Here is a 12,214-nt window from a genome sequence, read left to right as displayed (position 1 = left end):
GGAGGGGCGAGGGCAATTTCCACGCCATTGTTTATCGTTGACCTCGGCTAGGGTTTCTAAAGTATATTATTCGCCGAGTCCTTGTACAATATCATCGTAATACAAAAGCCAATTGCACGCACACCGTGTACACCTACTTGAAGACGTTATTAACAATAACGGAGTCCGGCAATGTATCCTTTTGGAAATCTAGTTGGGCGAGATACAGAATAGTTACATCTAAATGCGAAAAATGCAAAATTTATAAATTGCCAATACCCCCCCCCCACATTGGTACCCCTGCAGATAAGAAACAGCTGATTACGGATGCTGATAAGATACAGCTGATAATAAGCGTATTACCGAAAGTAAACATGTTTGCTGATAACGTTTAGATTGATAAGGATCGTTTGCTTACCGCACAAATGAATTTGCATTATCATTGGTTACGTGCCACTGGAAAAGCTGTTTACTGATAAGAGCAAACATGTTATTAGACAGTGAATAATTTTGACGATAAATCATCGCCAAAATTGCTCGAAAGCAAGCCGTTTGCGTTCGAGACAGATGATAAGTGATCAGGGACAAGAGATTAGAATATAAAAGTGACATCTGATAACAGCTCCCGATAAGATAATAACATTGATAAGGGACAACTGATAATGGCTCCTGATAAGAGACAGTCGATAGCAGATCGGTTAGGTTTAGGTTAGATTTTGGATTAAATAGGTAATGAGGAGAAGACCAGATTGGATAGACCAGAAAGGGGAGGCCGTTTTTTTTATTATAAAAATGTACACAGTAAAACAGCTGGAACATTATTAACGTGGAATTAATATTATAAATAGTAATAATCGAGTTTTACTTTTAACATGAAGCCTTAGTTGTTTTATCATTAACGGTTCTGTTTTAAAATACAAAGTTGCTATTCGTGCAATAATCATTGTTAAATTATTATATAGTTTGAAAATAACTTGACAATCTTTATTTTAATTAATTTAAAATTTGCTTTTATATATATGTTTTAACGCGGAGGTCATTAGCACGTTGAAATTGTTGAAACGTTTTAAACTTTGATACTTAACTCGAGATTATTTTCGGTAGGTTGTATTAATTTAATTAATAGAATATTGTTCAATTATCACCTTACGCAAGTAATTACAATTGCCTAGATGTACTATACAGGGTGATCGGTTTAACGCAAGACATTCATTTTTTAGAAAACAATAACAATTTTTTAGTTTATCATTTTGAAAACATTTTTGGTTTGTGTTATTGTACAATATTATCAAAGGGTTACCAAAGCGGTTACCTCGATTCCAACGTTCTCATTGGTTATTAAGATATGTGATAACTGATAAGTGATTGTATTATTTAATTTGTCAGTTTGTCAGTTTCTTTTAACGTTTCGGTTTAAATAAATAATTTATGTATAATTTTTTAACTTATTGTTTAGATAGTCTATAACTTTTCAAAAATAGTTTGTCATCAAGGTCTTTAAAATCATTTTTTCTATTTTGAAGGCTTAAAAAATAAGGTTGGTAGTGATAAGAGTTATTTCCATTGTTCTACACAGGACAGGCAGGGCATAATAATATTATCTAAATTACAAAATACAATAAATTATGATATTTGAGCCTATAGTGCGAGTCTGTACCGTTCGTTTTTAAATTTTACTTAATTTACCTACAAAATGGTCGTACACCTTGCTGTATAATGTGTTTTTGCCTGTCGTCGAATACAATTTTTGTCAAACGGGAGAGGGGAAAAAAACGTTTTTACTTTGTAATATCCGGTGACGACGACCGAACGGTGAAAATAAATAATAATGAAAAAAAAGGCAGAATATAAATCCGATCAGACGAGAAAATAATATAAAATCGCTCTCCAACAATTGAATATTATTCGATATTTGCAGTACACATGTATGTAGTATACACATAGCTCGGGTAGGTGTACAGTGGGATTTAAATGTGATTATGGCCGGGAAACAATCATTCATAAGTCTTTCCCCTTTCCCCTTTCCGGTCGCCGAAATAATAATAAAAAGACAATTCGATTATGGCCATTTCCTGGCGACAAGCTAAAAAAAAAAAAGGGGGATCGCCCTGTCCCTGCTGCTGCTGCTGTTGTAGGTCGTGCAATTGCTTCTTTGAGTGTTGCTTGTGATTTCATTTCATTTCATTCGCTTTCAACCCCTTCGCCTACCAATCACTTTTAATTGTCCGACCACCCTTTGGGTCCGACAGCAGCCCTCCTCGTTGGTAACACACACAACAGTAAGTCATCAACAATATAATGATATTATACAATAATTAATTCGCATATGTGTTGATTGAAAATTTGAACGGTTAAACGGTTGTGAAACGTATTACAATTTACAACGGCATAAATGATTCGAAGAAATCAAAACACAAGCGTGTCAATCTTGTCAAGGATAATATTACAAGACTTAGATTGTCTTGTAAGACTACAAAAAAATAATAATAACAAACTTGACCTAACTCAAGAGGCGTATTGGGGGGATTCCTATCAAGGGGTGGGGGTGGTGTAAATGTATATGTTTATATTCAAAAAATATACACCAATTTTGTTATTTGATAGTACTTATGGGTACATAATATTTAAATTATTATAGTTCAGAAATTGTTTCATATTAGTACTACACAATAATGAATTACACGTTTGATGAGGACCTTCTTTTTATTGAGTTAATCCTTTATCAGGTAAGCAGAAGTTATTTGATGTAGGTAGATTAGGTACAAAGGAATGACACAGACTTGCATTACAGGTTCAAATATCACAATTTATTGTATTTTGTAATTTAGATATTATTATTATGTCTTGCCTGTCCTGACGATGGAAATAATTCTTATCACTAACAACTTTTTTTAGGCCTTCAAAATGGAAAAAATTAATTTAACGACCATGATGACAAACTATTTTTAGAAAGGTATAGACTATCTAAACAATGTGTTAAAACAATTATACATAAATCATTTATATAAACCGAACCCTTAAAAGAAAGTAAAATTAAATGCCAAATAATAACAAACTGAAAAATTAAATATCACAATCGCTTATCAGTTATCACATTTCTAATAACCAATGAGAACGTTGGGATCGAGGTAACCGCTTTAGTTACCCAACCAACGTTTTGTTAACTTAACAAATAGAATTTGGTAACAATAATGTTATAGTAAACTTATTTAATTTGACCAGATGCTTAACTTAAATGAATTGTTAATTAACACTGTGTTAAGAGTGTATTTAACAATAGCTGGCGAAACCGGCTGTATACCTATTGCTACATATTTTTGAGTTTTTTAATCGCACAAAAAAAATTCACAAACTCCAAACTCAATTCCTTGATTTACAAAATAAATATATTATAATAAAAATAATAATATATTTTGCCATGTTAATGTACAGCAACCCGGAATACGGAAATCAAATAATGAGCATTTCCGTTTTACCTTTGAAATATTGTTTTGTTTGTTCAGATGACATCATACTTGTTGTATCGGATGCAAGTGTGTTTGTGTAGTACCGTTCAAAGATGTAATTACATTTAATACACAACGGGCACAGAATTAATAATTTATTGTAGTTGTACAAAGGAAAACGAATGGAATAGGATTCGTCGTAGCCTTGCTTTGTGCTGTGATCATCAAGTGGAATTTTATTCGCCCAAATAAACACAAGTATGTTAAGTATAGTAAGTGATTAATATGTATAATGACTTTGAACATACCGACAAAGCCTCATCCGTTTTAGGATATAATACTCAGTATTTTAGGACATCACTCTCATTGGGTTTAATTAATAACTGTACATTTCTGTTATCAACCGGTCAACATTTTTTTAGTAAAATATTCTTAATTTAAAATTTTTACAGAACATATACCTTAGTATTTAAATTTCAAAAGTTGCTTTAAAAAAAACTGGTCTGGGAAGAGGGTAAGAACATAATAGTTTATGGAAAATTGGGATCACGTTTTATTAAAGCACTATGAAATAATTCGATTATTAAATAAACCCAGTGAGATATTGAGTGGCCCGTGATAAAAGAATCACCCTGTATACTGTAAAGTGAAAAAACAATTTTAAGTAACCGGTAGATAATATGTAAAATGTCAAAAGTCAAATCAAATTAATAATTAATTTGAAACATATAAATATTATTTATTCATTTATAAATTATAATTTATAATAAACAACATTAAAATTTTTTAATTAGATAGATAAATACTTGTTTGATTGTAGCGTTTAAACATAAATTATAAAAAAATATTTAAATAACGTTTTTAACTTAAATTATAATTTACACTATTATTTAAATACAATATAATTTCAATTAAAAATTAGGTATATACAAAAAAAAAAAAGTTTTGTTGTTTATTAATTTGGAGCATTGTTCAAATTGAACATTTTTATTTTTATAACATAAATCATATTTATCTTTTTATTTTCATTAACACGCGTGTTTAAAAAAGATAGTGTACAAAAACATTTTATTATTGATGATCTATGAAATTATCTAATCTATCTTGAATTCGGTACATCCATATATTACAATATATTAGCATACAATATATTTTATGGTACAAATAAATAAATTTTAAAAGTTAACAAAATATATAGGTTACCATTTAAGTTAGGTTAGGTTTGGTTAGGTTAGGTTAGGTTAAAATATTTTTAATTTAAAAATTTAACAAAATATTTAGCTTATCGTTAAAGTTTCTAAAGTCGATACAAATATAATTAGTTGTAAGGGGTAAAAATAAAACGAAAACTTTGAAAAATTGAGATCAGAATATAAAAAAACACTATGAAATAAAACAAATTATTTCATTACCAAGCCCTGTGAGATATTGAGTGGTTCACGACAAAAATACCCAGTATTATTTTTTTCAAGTTTTCCAGCACCGAGTTGGTCGGTTAAGTAAAATCGAATAGGGTGGATAGCAATAATTATTGTTATTGAAATTTCAAAGGAAATTACTGAAAAAGTACTCAACTTAAAAGCCCCACCTTTGTCTATGGTAATGTATTTGGAATTGTGATTTTTTTTTATGTTTAGGTAGACAACGCTATTTTCGGGTACAATCGCATTTCCAATGATCAAAAATATGATAATAGACTGTTTTGTGAAACACAGCAGCGTCGCCTAATACAAAAGAGACAAGTAATGAGAGAGAGCGGTAGCAGATGGACCGGACAAAAAGCTTTTGGGTAGGTATTATGTTGATGATAACGTGGGTGGGCAAATCAGAGGATTTCGCCTTTGATGATGAGATCAACTTTTTATCGCGGTCAATGGAAAATATCTCGGCGAACTCTAAGTAAAAGGGCCGGAAATGTGTACGGGAAAACGCAGACTGGTAGAGGTATACGTCTTTTATGCTAGGTACAAAAACTGTATTAAAAATTAATATCGATAAATATATATATATATACTACAAAGCCATATTGTTTGGAGAGTTCAAAGAAACCTTAGGTCAAAACGTCATCGTTTTTGAGATTTGACGACACGTCACAGTTAGAACGGCGTCTTTCGCATGAAAGGAGTCCAACCCTCTTTTGGAAAAAATGTTATATTAATAACACTCAAATATAGGAAATCAAACCATTTCGGTAATGGCTGTAAACCGAATGATTCGTCTGACGTAAGACGCATATTTTTGCAGGAAAATTTGAATGTTTTCAACATTATATATTTTCTTCCGGTAGGTACGTATTTCGTTATGTATTTCAATACTTTAACCATAGACATGTTATCTCTTATCACTTATCTCTTATCGTGTTTTTCTTATCTTTTGTCTCAAGTTACCAATCTCTTTTCTGTTAATATTTTTCGAATATTGTAATGGCGAAATTAAATTTCTTGTATCCAGTCCAATGTCATATCCTCGTTAAATGCAAACGCTAAAATTATTAAACATTGTTCGTCAAAATGATGGAATTAAAAAAAATTTGTTCCCAGAAAAAAATTAAGTCCATACTTGTTTTACGCATAAGGGATGAATGTGAAATTGTTCAAAGTATTGAAAAAAATACAGTAACATATTTACCTACAGCTATATCAAAATATAATATTTTAAATATCACTCTGTATTTGTATTGAATCTGTAAAACCCTATTGCGATCAACAATCAATATTACATTGTGTGTGCAGAGTTGTGTATCATTCGAATAAAACGTTATCTCAATAATTATTATCCAGATGACATAATTCAAGTAAAATGTATTCGAAATTTTTTAGAAATAATCATTCGAAAAATTGCATACCTAATTGTTTGAATAATTTTTCATTGGAATAATTTTCAAAATCAACCTTTTATTCGAATAATAATTTGCATAAAATACAATACAAATTTGTTAACGTTTTTTTACAAAAAATGTATTTCAAACTCCTTTGTAACAAATTGGTGAAATCTGTATTTGGGTTGACTAAATACAGACAATGGAAAACACTGCATTTTTGGGACATGTTGTGTTTGCTCATCTCTGGTTAGCATTTAGATATTGCTCGATGAAACTGAGTGTGATTTACAAAATATAATGTATAATATACAAGATCATATTTTATGATAATTTATAGACAATAATAATTATGTAAGCTGAATAAATCAGCGACTTTTTTGACAAAACGTAGGCGCATTGTGCGACCGGTGTGGAGACATGAATACAAACTTACTGTTGTTTTTTTTTTTTATACAGATCTTGTTGTGGCCATGTACACACGCACAGGGCATTAGCATGCATGGAATCGATGCTGTGGTGTGGTGTAAAATATTATGTTCTTGGCCGGCATGGTCATTGCATACTGTAGCTGTGTATGTGATATAATAATATTATTATAAATTGACGTTTCATAATTTGTAGCGTTATTTATTTAGTTTTTTGTCCACATTAGGGCGGTCGAAACCGTTAGTATAATAATGAGAACCTGGTCTGTAAAAGTCCATAAATTCAACTGTATGATGTATAAGAAAAAAATAATACATTTTGTTGTTTTTTACAGTTGAAAATGTTCAAAAGACTTAAATTAGAAAAATAAAAAAAAAAGGTTAATTACATTTATTAACTTCCTGAAGATTACTGGACAATTTTCAACGATGTTTATAAAATATATTGAATTAGTTATCCTTAAAAAACCGTTTCTGCATCTAAATGCATATAATTTAGCAATATTTTTACCTTTATTTCTACTATCGTCTAACGTGTCATTTTCTAAGGTAAATACATATCCAAACATATTATTTATTTCAGTATACATTTTCATTATTGTACTTGAGAGGAAGTAAACGCAGAAAATTAGAAAATAACTGACCACAGCAATTGGAATGTATGAACAAATTTTGTGTAAAAAAATGGGTAATTTAAATTTTATTCTTATGAATTTTCCAAACCTTTTTAACGGCTACTCGGAATAGACGTTGGCCGCAATGCTGTTATTGTAACCAGTTTTATTATTATTTAAAATAGGCGTAATTCGATATAACTAGAAAACCGATTTATTTACTTGGCTAAACGCCAGAATGAATTTACTATTTCTGGAATATTTCTGTCTAGGTCTAGTATAGGACAGTAAAATACAGGTGCTGTCAAGGCGGTATTATTGCGCCAATCATAAATAAAAACGACTGAAATGACAAAAAAATTAAAGGCGAACAAGCTGGTTTTGTTCAGTTATTGTGTGGTACGTTAATTTTTATAATAATATTTTATGCTGATAAATAGATACGTATACTACACATAGTTACCGGTTAAGCGAATATTCAATGTGTATTAGACTTGTTTTGTTTAATGAATAAATATATAAATATATATTTCACTCTATAGGTACATCTTATTAGGTGCATCTTATAGGTACGCGTGTGTCCGTATATCAAGTTCATTGTACGAAGGCTTACCGTAAAAGAGCCCAAGTGCCATCGACCGGAATAATATTACATTATTATAATAATAATGTAACATTATATTAAACGTTATTATTTATTAACCATATATATAATACACCAGTCACGGTGTGTCTCTAGTGTGTCGTCCGAAGGGCGATTTCTCACCGAATATAATATCATATAATATCCTATTGAGATTCGAGGGGTCTTATTTTTCCTCCCCAACACGTGAAATCCACGACAATTTATTAAAGTATCATGTTAAATTAGCCAAATGGATGTTTTCATCGAAATTCGGACGGATCTGCATGTTTTGTTCGGTGTTCTGTCAAAGATCAAAATTGATGAATTACTTACTCGAGTCTTGACCTAATAACACACTAGAGTTTACCAAAATTCTGGTAGTCCTGAACGTCGTGCAAGGAACATAATAAAATAAATTATCACCCAGTTTCACCAACTATTGTTAAATACACTATTAACACAATGTTAGTTAACAATTCATTTAAATGTAACATCTGGTTAAATTAAGTAAGTTTCACCATACCATTATTATTGTTAAATTCTATTTGTTAAGTTAACAAAACGTTAGTTGGGTTACCAAAGCGGTTACCTCGATTCCAACGTTCTCATTGGTTATTCAGATATATGTGATAACTGATAAGCGATTTTATTATTTAATTTTTCAGTTTATTATTATTTGAAACTTTTATTGTAACGTTTCGGTTTATATAAATAATTTCATAAATCACTTTTTAACACATTGTTTAAATAGTCTATATCTTTCTAAAAAAAAAAAAAAAAGTAAAAATAGTTTTGTCATCAAGGTCATTAAAATAATTTTTTCCATTTTGAAGGCCTAAAAAAAAAAAGGTAGGTAATGATAAGAATTATTATTTCCATGGTTATACTCGGGACAGGCAAGACATAATAATAATATTTAAATTACAAAATACAATAATTTATGATATTTGAACCTATAATACAAGTCAATAATAAAATTTTTTTTTACCTAACCCACATAAAGTAACTTCTGCTTACCTAACAAAGGGTTATCAAAGTTGTCATTTCTATTGTTCTCTAAACAATCAATATAAAGAAGTTCCTCGTCAAATTTGTAATTCATTATTATATAATATTACCATTGAGTATATATATATATATTCATTTATATTACTAATATACTCAGTCAACAAAAATGATGAAACAATTTCTAAACTATAAGTATAATATGAAAATTATATATAAGTACTACAATACATTTTAACATGCAGATTAACTGTTTAACAAGCCGATTTCGGGTGATTAGTTCTAAAATGTGTTAAGGCTAACAAATCTGGATTTGTCCCCAATTTTCCCCAACTAGTTGTTAAATATAATTAACATTATGTTAAATCCCCAACGAATGTTGGTGAAACCGGCTGTAGGTGAGTAAAAGTAAACTTGAACGCCTCGCTTTTCGCCATAGACACGTGGGGTACCTAATGATAATGGCAAATGTTTATTTATCGACTCGAACCGTTTGTGAGCTGTAATTTTTATTTCTTTTTTCCTTGACGAGGTAGCCCATATGGGGGGGGGGTGGAAAGGGGGGGGAACTTTGTACGAGCCACACGACGTTGAAAAGAAACACAAATACATATACAGCCATACGCATACACATAGCATCGTACACGCACAAAAGCATAAAACTTTGGTCAGACTTTGGTACAAAAGAAACGGGCCCTGTTCTGTCGGTCGGCAATTACTTTCTTTTCATCGACGAGATTTCGTCTTTATTTACCACCGCCTTCCCCTAGATCTTTCACCGTCTACTCTGGGCCGTGTATAATAATAATAAATCCTCGTATTCCGGTAATTTCCTCCTGGAAAGGGACCTCGTTTTCCTTTTCTTTTTTTTTTTTTTGCTTCTCTCTCACAATCCGCATGATCTTTCTTAAACACGTATTTTCCCGGACCGCTCCATTCTATTCCCGCAGCCTTTTCTCTTTTTCTCCCTCGCAACATAATAATATATTATATTATTACACACACACAACTATGACAACGTACACTACTCTGTGCAACGCACGTGCTCGCATGTATAATAGTATGTATTATATTTTATTATAACGTAATATACCGTTGCAGTCGAACACGGCGATTGAAAAACATAGACCACAATACTAGATAGATGGGATAACACTGTAAACAGAACTTTTAGCACACTCACAGGCCAGTGTGGTCTTAGGAAACAATGCCAATCATCAGCTATAATGTTTTCGCCAACATCCATTTATAGATATCTATAATGGTTCGTTATATTATAATGAGAATTGCCAAAAAGATTAACAAATTGTGTTGCTCTGAAAAGAAATAATTTATTTTATAATTTACACGCCCTATTTTTCCTATGAACAAACTACAAACTCTTAGCTGAACACAAATAAACGGCAATTTAAGTCTATACTTAATGTTGATCCCATTTCACAATTTAATACAAATTTGTAAACTTAATAGAAACAGTTTTAAACATTTTCCCTTCAATTCATCTTTCAGTTTGTTATCTGTTATCAGTTTGTTACCTGCTATCATTTATCTGTTATCAACCTGTTATAATCATAACAGTGAAACAAAAATCTACGATAGTACTGTCTAATTTTTTTTAAAGAGTTAAACGAAACAATTATATTTTCACTCTGTTGTTTCATGCCAAAAAAAAAAAAAAATTACATATCATTCAACTTAAAGGCACATAATATAACAATATGTTGTACACGTACAATGTCAATTTTTTTTTTCTTTTTGATATTGTAAAAAATACAAGTTTTTATTAAATTAATTAAAAACTAGGAAAAAAATGAATTTTAAACGTGTGATACAAATTAAGTTATTAAAAATATCGACAAACGCCGATGCCATAGGATTAATTTATATGTATAAATAGATATAATATATAAAACTACTACATAAAAAAAATAGGACAGTATAATTTGCATATAAATCCTCGGAATTACTATTAAAAAAAAACAAAAAAAAATAGAAGAGAGTCTTACTTATAAATAATAAGTTTCTTCGTTAACATTCCTTAATACGCATTTAGGTACTAATGATGATAATAGTTGAATAACATTAAATAAAAGCATCTATATTCAATATAACCAAGCCGAGACACTAGAAATATTTTGAAAAGTCGACGAGTTGTAGTTTCTCACACAAATAATGTTATGACATTCGTAAAGCAGTAATATAGTAATATATAAGAAAAATGCATAATCGTGCAATCATTAAACCAGTTAACGATCGGTCAGAATTAAAATAAACTAAGTCTAAAATGAGTTTATTTTTTTTTTTCATAGCTTCAAAGAGAAGCCGAGTAGGTATGTTTTTACAATATTATTATAATGTGTTATTATTTTTGTATTCCCTAGAAGAGATGGAATTTTTTCTTTATTCACCTTTATTCACACTTCCTCTCTATTTTTGTAATTTGTTTATAAAAACTATTAAGTATAGATATCGTACAAATAAAAACGCTACCCCATAGATAAAGTCATTCTCTGTACTCTGTGAACATTTGGTAAATCTACATAACATGTACCTACAGATAGGTACGCACCGAAGCGTTTATTTGAAAGTGAATGTGTCACTTTCAGTTTAATCAATTCATATAGACTTGGTCATTCAACCACGGCTCGTCCTCCTCGTTTCGTTGTATAATATATTATACAGCTAGCTTCACCAACATTTGTAAAGAATTTACCTTATCGTTAATTATATTTAACAGCCAGTTAGTGAAAATTGGGTTTCATCGACATTTGTTAGCCTTAACACATTTTTAAAACGATTGTTAAATTAATCACCCGAAATCGGTTTGTTAAACAGTTAATCGGCATGTTTAAATGTATTGTAGTACTTATATATAATATTATTTGTATTATTATAGTTCAGAAATTGTTTTATAATTTTTGTTGACTGAGTCTATTAGTATTATATAATAATGAATTAAACATACGATGAGGAATTTCATTATATTGAATGTTTAGAGAACAATAGAAATGACAACTTTGATAACCCTTCATTTGGTAAGCAGAATTTATTTTATGTAGATTAGGTAAACAGGAATGGCACAGACTTGCATTATAGGTTCAAATATCATAATTTATTGTATTTTATAATTTTGATAATATTATTATGACTTGCCTGTCCTGACAATGGAAATAACTCTTATCACTGACAACTTTTTTTTTAGCCCTTCAAAATAGAAAAATTGATTTTAAAGACCTTGATGACAAACTATTTTTAGAGAGGTAACTAACGTTTTGTTAACTTAACAAATAGAATTTAAC

This window comes from Adelges cooleyi, unplaced genomic scaffold (assembly GCF_023614345.1).
Source record: "Adelges cooleyi isolate 19-005CV unplaced genomic scaffold, UGA_ACOO_1.1 ACOO_flye_CR_arks_rails_tigmint_CR_PRNA_33, whole genome shotgun sequence".
Lineage (NCBI taxonomy): Eukaryota > Metazoa > Arthropoda > Insecta > Hemiptera > Adelgidae > Adelges > Adelges cooleyi.
The sequence above is the reverse complement of the archived record's forward strand: the minus strand, read 5'-3'. Positions refer to the sequence as shown.